Here is a 13,804-nt window from a genome sequence, read left to right as displayed (position 1 = left end):
GGACATCCAGGCTTTCAACAGAGCAGTAACCTGGAGCAAAACAAGGTATAGAAAGAAATTCACAGCGAGTTCAGCACAGACCCTGAAATCAATGTTAACAGAAATGCCAAAAAAGTCACCCACCCCATTGGCTGAATCCTTCAATGACCCTGAATCGTTTCCACCTCTTAAACCGAGTACGTAACCTGTTATGGGTTCCTATGTGGGGACCGTAAGGGAAAATAGGGGGTTCGGTAGAGAGAGGAAAGCCAGACTTCCATTAACCCCAACACAGGCTGGTCCTAAAGGAAAAAGGGGAGAAAGGAACTTAAAACAACATGCAGAACAAACAGTAGAAGTGCCTATGGTCACAGATTTAACTAAGGAACTACAAATAATAATGGAAGAGAAACCAGTTAGTTTACCATCAACCTCTACTCTACTGAGGGAGGACCTGGAGAGCAGGAAACAAACCAAGCAGCTTGAACCATACAGCAATGTAGTGTGTTAGGAAAGTGGTTTCCACAGTATGAAGACCTGCTGGAGGAACTTGCAATCAGAGATGTTCCATCACATCTGTGGAATTGTGATGTATTTGGCCTACAAGATCAGTTTTACTCTACTCGTGTGGTGGGGGAGGTGAGTAAACCCTGTGTAGAGGTTACTGCTGGGGAGAAAGGAAAGACCACGACAGTCCTTCAGCATTCAATGCAGCGGGAACATTTAGGGTGTGCTGTTGTCAGTGCAACTCATTGTACCACGAGAGCTGTGGAGAAGATGTGCTTTCTATTAAATGAAATATATTTACGGTGTTGCTGCTATGGCACACTGAACACAATATTATCAATTTACTGTTAAAATTAAAATGATTTCAGTCGAAATTACCTGTTATCTTTTTATATTGGCCCATGTTAACTGAACAGCCGGCCCAATTTGCCTGAACATTGTGTTGTGGCTCAAGAGGGTTCCTGCCGATACTCTAACCCTAATAATTTTAAAACAATTATACTTTTTCATATTTTTAAAAGAAATTTATATTGAAGAGGCCCATGCTAATTTATAAAAATATCATTATAGATAATGATTTGATGAGATGATGAGACATGATAGCTTATTTGATGGTATTATAAATCATTTTCCAAAAAGTGGCCCATGTTAGCTGACTTCACCCTAACCATATGGAAAAGTACCTCATGCCCACAGTTAACTATGGTGGTGGATCTTTAATGTTTTGGGGCTGTTTATCTGGCAGAGGACCTGGACATATTGTTAGGATACATGGCATCATGGACTATCAAATATCAACAGATATTAAATAAAAACCTGACTGCCTCTGCCAGAAAAATTAAAATGTGCCGTGGTTGGATCTTCCAGCAGGACAGTGATCCAAAACACACATCAAAATCAACACATTTGGTTTACTGACCACAAAATCAAGATCCTGCCATGACCATCCCATGTGTTGACTCTTTCAAGTCATTTAACAGTAATGAGCAGTATTAAAAATATTAACATGGATATCTGAGTCTGATAATAAAATTAACTTCTACTTACAGTCAAATTTTGTAGTGTTTAGGACATTTAACACCCTTCTGTCCAAAAGAAACCAAAAGGGGGTACAAACTTTTACACTCAACTGTATTTTGGTTGAAATTGCGCTAATAGAACAACTGAATTATACTGTACTGTATTATAAAAAACATAGTATCTAATTTATTGTCACTATATACACTTTATATACACTTTACCTGGCTGCTATCACTATAACTGCTATGATCATATTTGGTATAAGCTAATTTGCTGAATACTCAGTCATAGCATGTTATGTTTACATTTATACCCTTTTTCCATTATTGCACTACCTGTTATATGTTAAAAATTTTAACAGACCTGTGAGGACACATTTTTATTAATTATCTTTTTAAAAAAAACATTCTTAGATTTCAGTGTTTGTTTGTGCTCACATAGTCCTATTGAACACAGCATACCACCATCTAGCATACCGCATGGTTATATCTAGAGATATAGAGATAGCTCTTTAACATTTTACACTGGGTCAAAAAAAGAGTCAAATCATTTATATTTATATATTGGCACTAGAGCTGCAACAACTAATCGATAAAATGGATAATAATCGATGATGAAAATTATTGTAATGAATCTCATTATGGATTAGATGGTTGGCATTACGTTACTTCTGTTCAGAAAACACGCTTCGGGGAGTAAATACTAAAGTTGTGTCCCAAATTAAGTACTGTACACTTATACTATGCACTATGTACTCTACTGTGTGTATAATCTACTGTGTGGATTTTAGAAAGGTAATATCATCTCAAATGTATCACTAGTGATTTTTTTACTAACCGGTAGTATAAGTCACGATGACGCATGACGTCATACGTACGCAAGCATTAGCAGACACTCAGAGTCACCAACACTGACTTTTTCCAGTTTACTCTCTGTCAGCGTTACCTATTATTCCCAACATGACGTCAGTCTCCATCAGATGGAGGAGAAATCATCATGTGACTGAGGAAGAAAATCAGAAATGCAGGGAGCATGTTATATTAAACACCGTGGAGCACAAAATTATGTTCATATCCACTGTGTGTAAGAGGCAGGGGAAACTGGTGCACGCTGCTTAAATTCAGTGTAAATTCTGTTTATTATAACGGAAGTGATGTGTTAGTAACGAGGCCGCGTTGCGATCACGCGTGGTGTAGACACACTGATACAGAGTGTAGCGCGAGTAAGATCTGTAATGTCTAATTAAAACACAAAATTTTATATAATTTATTTTATAGTATTTATGCATTATTTTCATGGCTGCACAAAAAGCACTGAATTAAACTACAGTCCTAATTAATAATACATATTCTGCTGTGTGTGTGTGTGTGTGTGTGTGTGTGTGTGTGTGTGTGTGTGTGTGTGTGTGTGTTTGAATTGGGTTCTTTTCTGTATTGGACAAACACTTGTGTAAAGTTTTAGTCTGAAGTAACACTCAGTTTGTGGATTTTATTTCAAATAAGAAGAAATGGTACTGAAAGTTTGCCCCGCCCCATCTGATTAATCTAAAATAATAATCGGCCAACTAATCGATTATGAAAATAATGGTTAGTTGCAGCCCTAATAATTATTAATGAATGAATCATCCCCACTCCTTCCTCCAAGTGGATTTACCATATATTGTGTATGAGTATGGTTCATGTAGACCAGTTTACCTCACAGCTCCATGTTCTCTGATTCGATCCTGAGCTCAGGATACTGTTTATGTGGAACTGCAGTTTCTCCCTGCGTCTGTGCAGGATTCCTCCAGGTTTTCTCCCACCACACATAGACCTACTGGTTGGTGGATCTCCTATGCTATCTTGCCCCAGGGTGTGAATGAGTCTGTGATTCTGTGTCTGTGTGTGTGTCTGTGGTCTCCTGTGATGGACTGATGTAAGATATATTCTTGATTCTTGCCCATTAATCCTGGATAAACTCTGGATCCTCCTCGACCCTGAGCAGGATGAAGTGGTTACTAATGATAAATAAATGAGCAAAGTTGACAAATTGCATCTGCTTTTTACTTGTATCTACCCTATGGGTCAATATCGTACACTCATATAATTGTCAAATTATTAGAAATCAATGGCTTCAATATGTGAAGGGGAAAACATTGTTAACATAAAATGATATCTAATTCCTTTAATGCAAATAGGTTGAGTACAAAGCCACCTACTAAGCCACTGCAGTGGAACTTAATGGTGGCCACACAAAATATTGACACTTTGGGCCCAATTTGGACATTTACACTTAGTGGTGTACTCACTTTTGTTGCCAGCAGTTTAGGCATTAATGGCTGTGTGTTGAGTTATTTTGAGGGGACAGCAAATTTACACTGTTACACAAGCTGTACACTCACTACTTTACATTGTAGCAAAGTGTCATTTCTTCAGTGTTGTCACATGAAAAGATACAATCAAATATTTACAAAAATGTGAGGGGTGTACTCACTTTTGTGAGATACTGTATTTCTCATGGATTCATAGGGGTGCCAATAATTGTCACTCTTGACCTCATACTAACATACGGACTAAGTATAGAAAATATCATTTTTCCGCAGTCTGAAGTTGTCTCAGACCATTATCTTATCTCGTTCATAATACGAATTGATCATAATATTTCCACCTCGTCTCGCTACCGCGTAAAACGTACCTACACATCAGCTACTGCACCGAGTTTCATAAATAACCTCACAGAAACATCAATTAGATTTGGATCACCATCAGATCACATAGAACTCGATCAGGTGACTGAAAGCTTGGAGTCAACACTCCGCTACACGCTATATAGAGTGGCTCCACTCAAAAGGAAAATAATTAGAGAAAAAAAATTAGCACCCTGGTATAATGATCAAACGCGAACCTTAAAACAGACAACTCGACAATTAGAACGTAAATGGCGTCAAACCAAACTGGTGATATTTCAAACAGCATGGATGGAGAGCCTACTGAAATATAGGAAATCTCTTGGCGATGCTAGAAAAATCAATTTCTCCACCTTAATAGGAGACAACAAAAACAATTCTAGATTCCTTTTCAACACAGTAGCAAAATTAACTAGGAATAAAACCACTACAGAGAGAAACACTCAATCACAATCATTACATAGCAGTGAAGATTTCATGAAATTTTTCATTGATAAGGTTGAAAATATTAGACGTGAAATACAGGCCATTAAATTAAAACCGGACAGTACTGTAACAAACCCATTACATGACAATGTAGCGATATCAGATCAATGTTTAGAGTGTTTTGCTCCGCTTAGAGAGACCGAACTAGCTACATTGATCTCTTCAGCCAATTCATCAACTTGCATACTAGATCCCGTACCTACATGTTTCTTTAAACAGATTTGTCCAGTAGTAATTGAACCACTTCTAAATATGATCAATTCTTCCCTAAGCAGTGGCTATGTACCTAAATCACTTAAATTAGCAGTTATTAAACCCTTGATTAAAAAACCTGATCTTGATCCGTCTCAATTGTCCAGCTATAGACCAATATCAAATCTCCCCTTCATCTCTAAGATTTTAGAAAAGGTTGTAGCAAAGCAGTTATGCTCGTACTTAGATAGGAATAACATTCATGAAATGTATCAATCAGGATTTAGACCTCATCATAGCACAGAGACAGCATTAGTTAAAGTAGTAAATGACCTTCTACTGACCTACGATCAGGGTTGTGTCTCGCTGCTTGTGTTACTCGACCTTAGTGCAGCTTTTGATACTATAGATCACACTATTCTCCTTGATAGATTAGAAAATGTTGTTGGTATTAAGGGAACAGTCCTCTCCTGACTCAGGTCTTATCTGACCGATCGTTATCAGTTCGTAGATGTAAATGGAGACTTCTCCATGCGTACTGAGGTTACTTTTGGAGTTCCACAGGGTTCTGTTTTAGGCCCACTGCTCTTTACTTTATATATGTTACCCCTAGGTCGAATTATTCATAAACATGGAATTAGCTTCCACTGTTATGCTGATGATACACAGCTGTATGTTTCAGCGAAGCCAGAGGACAGACAGAAGCTTAGTAAAGTTGAGGATTGTGTAAAGGACATTGGACGTTGGATGTTAACCAACTTCCTTCTACTTAATTCTGATAAAACAGAAATACTTTTATTAGGCCTAACGTGTAGCTAGAAGAAATCTTTCTGATCACATGGCTACTCTGGATGGTCTTTCTGTTTCATCATGTGCAGCAGTTAAAGACCTTGGAGTGATTATTGACTCCAGCCTATCATTTGATGCTCATGTAGATAATATTACTAGGATAGCCTTCTTTCATCTCAGAAATATTTCTAAAATAAGAAACATATTGTCACTACATGATGCGGAAATACTAGTTCATGCATTCGTCACCTCTGGATTAGATTATTGTAATGCCTTACTGTCTGGATGTTCCAGTAGGAATATAAATAAACTCCAGTTAGTCCAGAATGCAGCTGCTAGAGTCCTAACTAGAACCAGAAGATACGACTAAATCCAGTGACTGTCCTAAACATCTGGGGACCTTATGCAAAACTTTATGAAGGTGCCCCTGTCACTGTGCCCATATAATAACTTTATTTATTTATTTTTACAAATCGCACAAGATCTGGTCTGTTAGTCACACCAGTTCATGTGTGTGCATAATGTGTGTGCATGTAAGTATGAGTTGACAGCAATTTGACTGACAGCAGTGGTTCTTGAGGCACAGTTGTTCAAAATAAGGAGATCTACAATTTGATGTAAAGAATTTGTGTTTGTGGGAAACATCACATGATATAAAATCCACACACAAAACAAAATGTGATGGTGCCTCCCAGTGACCGTTTGGGTTCAAATTGAGCACAGACCTCTGGGGTCAAGAGTCAAACCGGTCCACTGAGTTTTGTTACAATTGGCCTCTATAAACCTTGTCTAATCACTGATTATATTAATCTATCATGAATAGATTTATTTATTATAAATATAGAAATTTGCCCCGCTGCTTTGTTTACAGGTGCAGAGAGAACCGTGTGTTTGAAATTCAGCTTGGACCTCGCACACAAATTGCTGAAGTCTGATACGCTACAGGTTTGTTACCACAGGAATAAGATGCTTTATAAAATAAATCTATATATGTATGAGTTTTTATTTTAATTCTTTTATAGATGAATCTTTAGTGTTTTGTTTATAAACAAATTTTACAATGATGTCTTTCCTTCCCATCGCTATTGACCAAACTGTTTTTTGGTCAATAGCTTTTGACCAAACTGAAAAAAAAGTTTCCTATTTCATTGAGAACCATGCAGCCCTTGGTAGAGCTCGACTGCGTCCCTTGCAGGAGCGGCTGAGAACTGTCCGATGTCATTATGCAGCACGAGAGTGACCTCTAGAGGAGAAATAAACACTCATTCTTGTTATTTGAAGTGTTTTTTAATTCATTTTGGACATCTCTATTTTTATTTGTTATTTGGAGTGTGAAGGGAAATTCTCTTATCATGTACTCTTATATTATGAACTGCTATCAAATACCTATGATGAATGTATTCGTTTAATTACCTTGTATTCATTTAATAACCTCCTTAAATAAGCTGATCAACTGCTATCTTTGGTTATATTATGTATTTCCATGTCAACATGACACAGGACATATTTTGTATTATGACCATGTGCTGTGTGCTTTGTTTGAATCTGTCTGACACCTGGACCAGTAGAAACGCACTGCTTCTTATCAATGTGTATAAATACTTTTGTTTTGCATGAAATAAACCAGAAGTCTCTGTGAACATTCATGTGTGTGTGTGTGTGTGTGTGTGTGTGTGTGTGTGTGTGTGTATGTTCATTTGGACTCTCCAGGCCTGAACTCTGCGGTAAACCACACTTTCTAGCTCATAGCAGCACAGAACTAAAAGTTAATAGAAGTAATGGTAGAACAGGCTGATAGGGCTGATGGAGATCTGAAGACATAAATATGAGATTCCTGAGATACTTGGAAATCTAACAGAGTGCTACATTACATTAACGTTTATTAATAGTTAATATATTATATTTTATTTTAAAAAGTGCAGTACATTTTCATGGTTCAGTCAGTACTTTATTTTTGTAATAAAGTTCAGGAATATTTTACTCCGAGTGTTTTCATTCAGTATCAGTTTTACAAAACTTCTGCCCGACTTGGTTACTGGTATCAGTAAAATCCACTATCGGTCGACCCCTAGCCCTAGGGTGCATAACAAAAGGCTGCTTTAAACAGTTCTTAACGACAGCATTTACTCATCACATCTTTTCTGTGGCACTTTCGTTTGCCTGACCAGACATTCACGCAGTGGCTAAAGAGATCGCACCCATTAACGGTGTTGACCTTCTTAAGATCCGTAATATCCTTCTAGAGAAGTGGCTTTGCACACCAGGGCAGACAAATGGCAAGGTAAGAGGTTTTCAAACACACGCAGTTACTTTAAATGTTGGCTGAAGACTGAGGAATAATTCTCAAAGCATCTTATCAAACAAAGCAACTAAATCTTTAAAACCCCCATAAAGGCCCAGATTATTGAGCGATTATTAGTACCAGTGTTTGTCACTACAGGACCTCCAGTACCAGGACTCTGTGACTGATCTTACTGAGGATCCTGATCTCATGAGGTGAACTAAAAACTCGTCCATTATACTTCACAGCTCTTTTTCCCATCAGAGTAAAGTGTTTTATATGCACATTTCTTTTCTTCTGTTTTTCAGAGTGGTGTATTTGCTGCAGATGCACTCCATGGATATGAGGCACGTTTCCTCAGTCCTATCCTGAGTGCAGAGACAAATGTAAATTATATAGCTGTAGCTTCAGCATGTATATGATTTCTTTCCATTTTATACAGTATTAGTATAATTTAAAGGGCCAGTGGGTAAAATCAAAGCTCTAAAGTTTACATGTACAGTAACACTGTAATTATTATTTATAACTCCTTCACACTACCTTCCCTCCAAGCCCATATACATGTATACCTGCCTCCTACAATTTCTGATGGACAGCAGTTTATCGTCATGTTCATTTGCAACAAACCTTTCATTTACTGGATGAATGAATGTCAGCATTCATTCATACGCCTCGTCCCATATGAGGAAAGTATATCTGGAAAACTAAGCGTTACGTATCAGACTTGACACATTATACTGGTGTGTAAAACCTAACACTAACTTTTTTTTTAAAGAAAAACAAAGTACACAATGATTTATTACATTAATACTAAATAACGTTATCTGTATATAGTTACACTTCATATAACTTGTGTTTGGGGCTGCAGCGACTAGTCTGAATAATCAGTAGACTTCCTGTAGAAGTCCCTGTAGAAGTCCCTGTAGAAGTTATTACAATAAAAACGATAATGTTTAGAATGAGCACATTAGTCTGTCTTTTTTTATTGTTGTTGTTCTTTTCTCAGCTGTTGGGAAGATCTGGTCTCAGACTGACCTTTGAACACCGCAGCTGTGCGCTGCTCTGCCTCATTCACCTTGTAGACACCTTGTTATTTTATAATCAATATTTGTCTCTACTGTATGTGTGTATGCTGCGCGTCTAGTAGCAGATTTGTGTTTGGAGTACGAGGTTCTACGCTATCAAGCGATAAGATTTTATTTTGAATAACACTGGATGCTGGTAATGTGTGTACAGCAAACAGACTTTTATTTATATCTGCAGAAATATGACCTAAAACATCATCAGATTTTCACACAAGTCCAAAAGTAGATAAAGAGAACCCAGTTAAACAAATGAGACAAAAAGATTGTACTTGTTCATTTATTTATTAAGGAAAATGATCCAATATTACAAATCTGATAGTGTCAAAAGTATGTGAACATCTAGGATCAGCAGTTAATCTTAAAGTGAAATTAGAGTTAGATGTCTTCAATCAATGGGATGACGAAGAACAGGGATCTGTAAGAGTCTGATCTTCACAACATGTTTGCGGAAGTGTATCATGGCATGAACAAAAGAGATTCTGAGGATCTCAGAAAAAGGGTTGTTAATGCTGATCAGTCTGGAAAAGGTTACAAAACCATCTCTAAAGAGTTTGGACTCCACCAATACACAGACAGTTAGTTTGTGTACAAACAGAGGAAATACATGACCATTGTTACCCTCCCCTGCAGTAGGGTCCAATAAAGATCTCCTCAAAATGAAGATATGTAATAGACTGCGAGGTCACAAAGGAACCCAGGGTAATTTCTAAGCAGCTAAAGGCCCTCTCACATTGGCTAATATTCATGAGTCTACCATCAGGAGAACACTGAACAACAATGGTGTACATGGCAGGGTTGCAAGGAGAAAGCCAGTGGTCTCAAAAAGAACAGTGCTGACCTTCTGCAGTCTGCTAAAGATCATGTGGACAAAACAGAAGGATGTTGGAAAAATGTTTTGTGGATGGATGAGACAAAAATAGAATTTTTGGTTTAAATGAGAAGCGTTATGATTGGAGAAAGGAAAACACTGAATTCCAGCACAAGAACCTCACCCCATCTGTGAAACATGCTGGTGGTAGTATCATGGTTTGGGCCTGTTTTGCTGCATCTGGACCAGGATGGCGATTTCTAAAGGGAAATATCAGGATATCTGTCTGTGAACTGAATCTCAAGAGAAAGTGGGTCATGCAGCAAGACAATAACCCTGAGCACACGTGTCATTCCAAAGAATGATTAAAGAAGAATAAAGTTAATGTTCTGGAATGGCCAAGTCAAAGTCCTGACCTTAATACAGTAGAAATGTTGTGGAAGAGCTTGAAGCAAGCAGTTCATGTGAGGAAACCCACCAACATCCTAGAGTTGAAGCTGTTCTGGACTTAGGAACGGGATAAAAATCCTCCAAGTCGATGTGCAGGACTGATCAACAGTTACCCCAAACGTTTATCTGCAGTTATTACTGCACAAGGAGCTCACACCGCTTACTGAAAACAACAGTTCACATACTTTTACCCCTCACAGATATGTAATACTGGATCATATTTCTCAATAAATAACTGAGCAAGTATAATATTAATATATATTATTATTGTTATATATTATTATAATATACCAGAGCTTGATGCAGAGCGAGCACTTTCGGCCCCTCATGAAGCATTTGGTGTTAAAGGATCGGTCTGATCAGGTGGAGGAGATGGTTAACTACCTGAACAATCAGATCAAGCAAGTTGTTCCTAAATATCACAGTTTTCATGCTGACCTCACAGTTTTTAAATTAGACTTTGTTCCAGACTGTTATAGCTCATTTAAAAGCAATTAATCACACTACTTTTTGAGAAACAGGATATTTTATGAGCACCAACATGTTTTCATTTCACAAAAAAAACTTGCTTTATACATGTCTCAGATTTGGCATCATGCATCTCTGAGATTACAACAGTCAGTAGAATATCAATAACATTCTATTTCATGATAAAAATAAAACATTAATTTACATCAGTTTCATTTCTATAAATCACTTCTAACAATAGACATTGCTAGAAAGCAGCTTTACAGAAATCCAGAGAGGGCAAGAGTGTGAGGGGGCGTGCGAAGGGGAGAGAGTGAAAGAACCCTTGGAGAGAGAGAGAATCCTAGGTTAGACAGAGAGAGAGAGAGAGAGAGAGAGAGAGAGAGAGAGAGAGAGAGAGAGAGAACCCTAGGTGAGATGGCGAGAGAGAGAGAGAGAGAGAGAGAGAGAGAGAGAGAGAGAGAGAGAGAGAGAGAATCCTAGGTGAGACAGAGAGAGAAAGAGAGAGAATCCTAGGTGAGACGGAGAGTGAAAGAATCCTAGGTGAGACAGAGAGTGAGAGAGAGAGAGAACCCTAGGTGTGAGAGAGAAAACCCTTGGAGAGAGGGAGAGAGAGAGAATCCTAGGTGAGACAGAGGGAGAGAGAATCCTAGGTGAGGCAGAGGGAGAGAGAGAGAAAACCCTTGGATGGACTGGACTTTAAAATATCCTTTAATACCAAAGATTACATTTTTTCCCCCTTATAGACGAATCAATTAAGCATCATGTTTCAGCACATCATATTATCACTAAAAAAACCTCAAATAAATATGTAACTATTTCCGTTATAATCAACATCACAAATACATTGATTTACACCCCATTTCTGTTTAAATGTTTCAAGGTCATTAACCAACTTGCAGTAAGTATTCAGTTCTTAGTGGTGATCTTATTAAACCCCTGAGGGCTGAGTCAACTTCACAAGGCTCATTGTCACACAGTTTCTCTTTACATGACAGCCAAAAACACCATCGTACACCATCCTACACCAAAAACACCATCGTACACCAAAAACACCGTCCTACACTAAAAACACCATCCTACACCATCCTACACCAAAAACACCATCGTACACCAAAAACACCGTCCTACACCAAAAACACCGTCCTACACTAAAAACACCATCCTACACCATCCTACACCAAAAACACCATCGTACACCAAAAACACCATCGTACACCAAATACACCATCGTACACCAAAAACACCATCGTACACCAAAAACACCATCGTACACCAAAAACACCATCCTACACCATTCTACACCAAAAACACCATCGTACACCAAAAACCCCATCCTACACCAAAAACACCGTCCTACACCAAAAACACCATCCTACACTAAAAACACCATCCTACACTAAAAACACCATCCTACTACAAAAACACCATCCTACACCATCCTACACCAAAAACACCATCGTACACCAAAAACACCATCCTACACCATTTTACACCAAAAACACCATCCGACACCAAAAACACCATCCTACACTAAAAACACCATCCTACACCAAAAACACCATCCTACACCAAAAACACCATCCTACACCATCCTACACCAAAAACACCATCGTAAACCAAAAACACCATCCTACACCATCCTACACCAAAAACACCATCGTAAACCAAAAACACCATCCTACACCATCCTACACCAAAAACACCATCGTACACTATCGTACACCAAATACACGGTATCAAGACTTTATATTTTACACACTGACTGTGTAACAGTTTCATGACTTTCAGCAGATCAACTGTCTTACATTTTCTCTCTCTCATTCTCTCTCTCTCTCTCTCTGTCTGTCTATAAGTGTGTGTAGGAGATGTGTGTATATAGAGATCCAGACAGAACACTTGCCCCAGTTGTTGAGGATGGTGTCGGCCGTTACGCTGCAGCTCGGACTGCAACACTGCCTGTGCCTCTGCTCCAAAGTCCAACCTCCGCTCATCCCCCCCCTCGTCCTCCTGTCCAGTGGCCCCACCCAAGAGCAGGACACACTCCAGGTCAGTGCACCACACACACACATCACACACTCACACACATCACACATACACAGTCTGAGTGAAGTCATCACGCACTAACGAGACGCTGGAAATTTCACTCACACTGTAAGTCACACAAAATGACAATAAGAAAGAAAGAAAAGCAGTAAACAGTATGAATTATAAACAGAGACACTGATCAGATTGTTTGTTTTCTACACTAGTTTCTAATAATTTCTTTCATTTCTTACTATGATCTTGTATACTTTTTAAATAATTTTTTACTCTCTCTCTCTCTCTCTCTCTCTCTCTCTCTCTCTCTCTCTCTCTCTCTCTCTCACGGTCATGTCTTGATGTCAGCGAGGACGTGTTTGAGGACAGGGAAAGTCTCTCCGCAGTTCGTTCTCCAGAGAGCAGCTTTACAGATTTTGTTCAGTACGAGGAGGCGGAGTCTGATGACCATGCCCCTCTCCAGTCCGATCCTAAACTCCAGCCTGGTTCTGTGGTGCTCCTGTGATGCAGCACTGCCTCGGGCACTTCCAGCACTTTCTGTGCAGACTGGTGGAGCTCTACATCACCCAGCTGGGGGTGGGGCTAACTAGGGGGAGGCGGAGTTAACAGAGAGACTATGTGTATTTGAACAGAAGGAGTGGGTGTCTGCGTTCACGGCTGCCAAAATGATTTTATTTAACCAGCGCATATTAAACAGAACATACTCTCACATTTGCATGTTATTGTTTATTTGAAAGTTTTCTGATGGTTATTCTGGATTTACTTTTTTATGCAATATTACTGATTTATTTATTATTTGCTGTTTATTATTACTAATTACGGTGTATGATTACTTATAAATTAATATCAACATCAACAATAATAATACTTAATATTAATATGATTATAAATGACGTGTGTGTGGTGATGATGTCAGACAGCGGCGGTGTGACTCCGCCTCCTCGGTGGCTCAAGTCTCTGATGAACATCTGTTTCTCTGAGCTGGACTTCAGCATCCGCGCCGTCACCGTCTCCCTCCTCATGGACCTGGTGGG

The 13,804-nt window shown here is 38.7% G+C and overlaps 1 protein-coding gene and 1 long non-coding RNA gene across 2 annotated transcripts in view; both read left to right on the top strand.

Annotated features, from left to right (window-relative positions):
- The window catches only part of LOC108261599 (NACHT, LRR and PYD domains-containing protein 3), a 619,868-nt gene that overhangs the window by 205,670 nt on the left and 400,394 nt on the right, over positions 1 to 13,804 (top strand). The window lies entirely within an intron of this gene.
- On the top strand, positions 7,790 to 8,823 carry LOC108261195 (uncharacterized). The gene is made up of 3 exons (XR_001811386.3): positions 7,790 to 7,919; positions 8,079 to 8,134; positions 8,228 to 8,823. It is a non-coding gene; the product is annotated as an uncharacterized LOC108261195 (long non-coding RNA).

The sequence above is a fragment of the Ictalurus punctatus genome, unplaced genomic scaffold (assembly GCF_001660625.3).
Source record: "Ictalurus punctatus breed USDA103 unplaced genomic scaffold, Coco_2.0 Super-Scaffold_100056, whole genome shotgun sequence".
Classification (NCBI taxonomy): Eukaryota; Metazoa; Chordata; class Actinopteri; order Siluriformes; family Ictaluridae; genus Ictalurus; species Ictalurus punctatus.
This window is presented reverse-complemented; position numbering and strand designations above follow the sequence as displayed.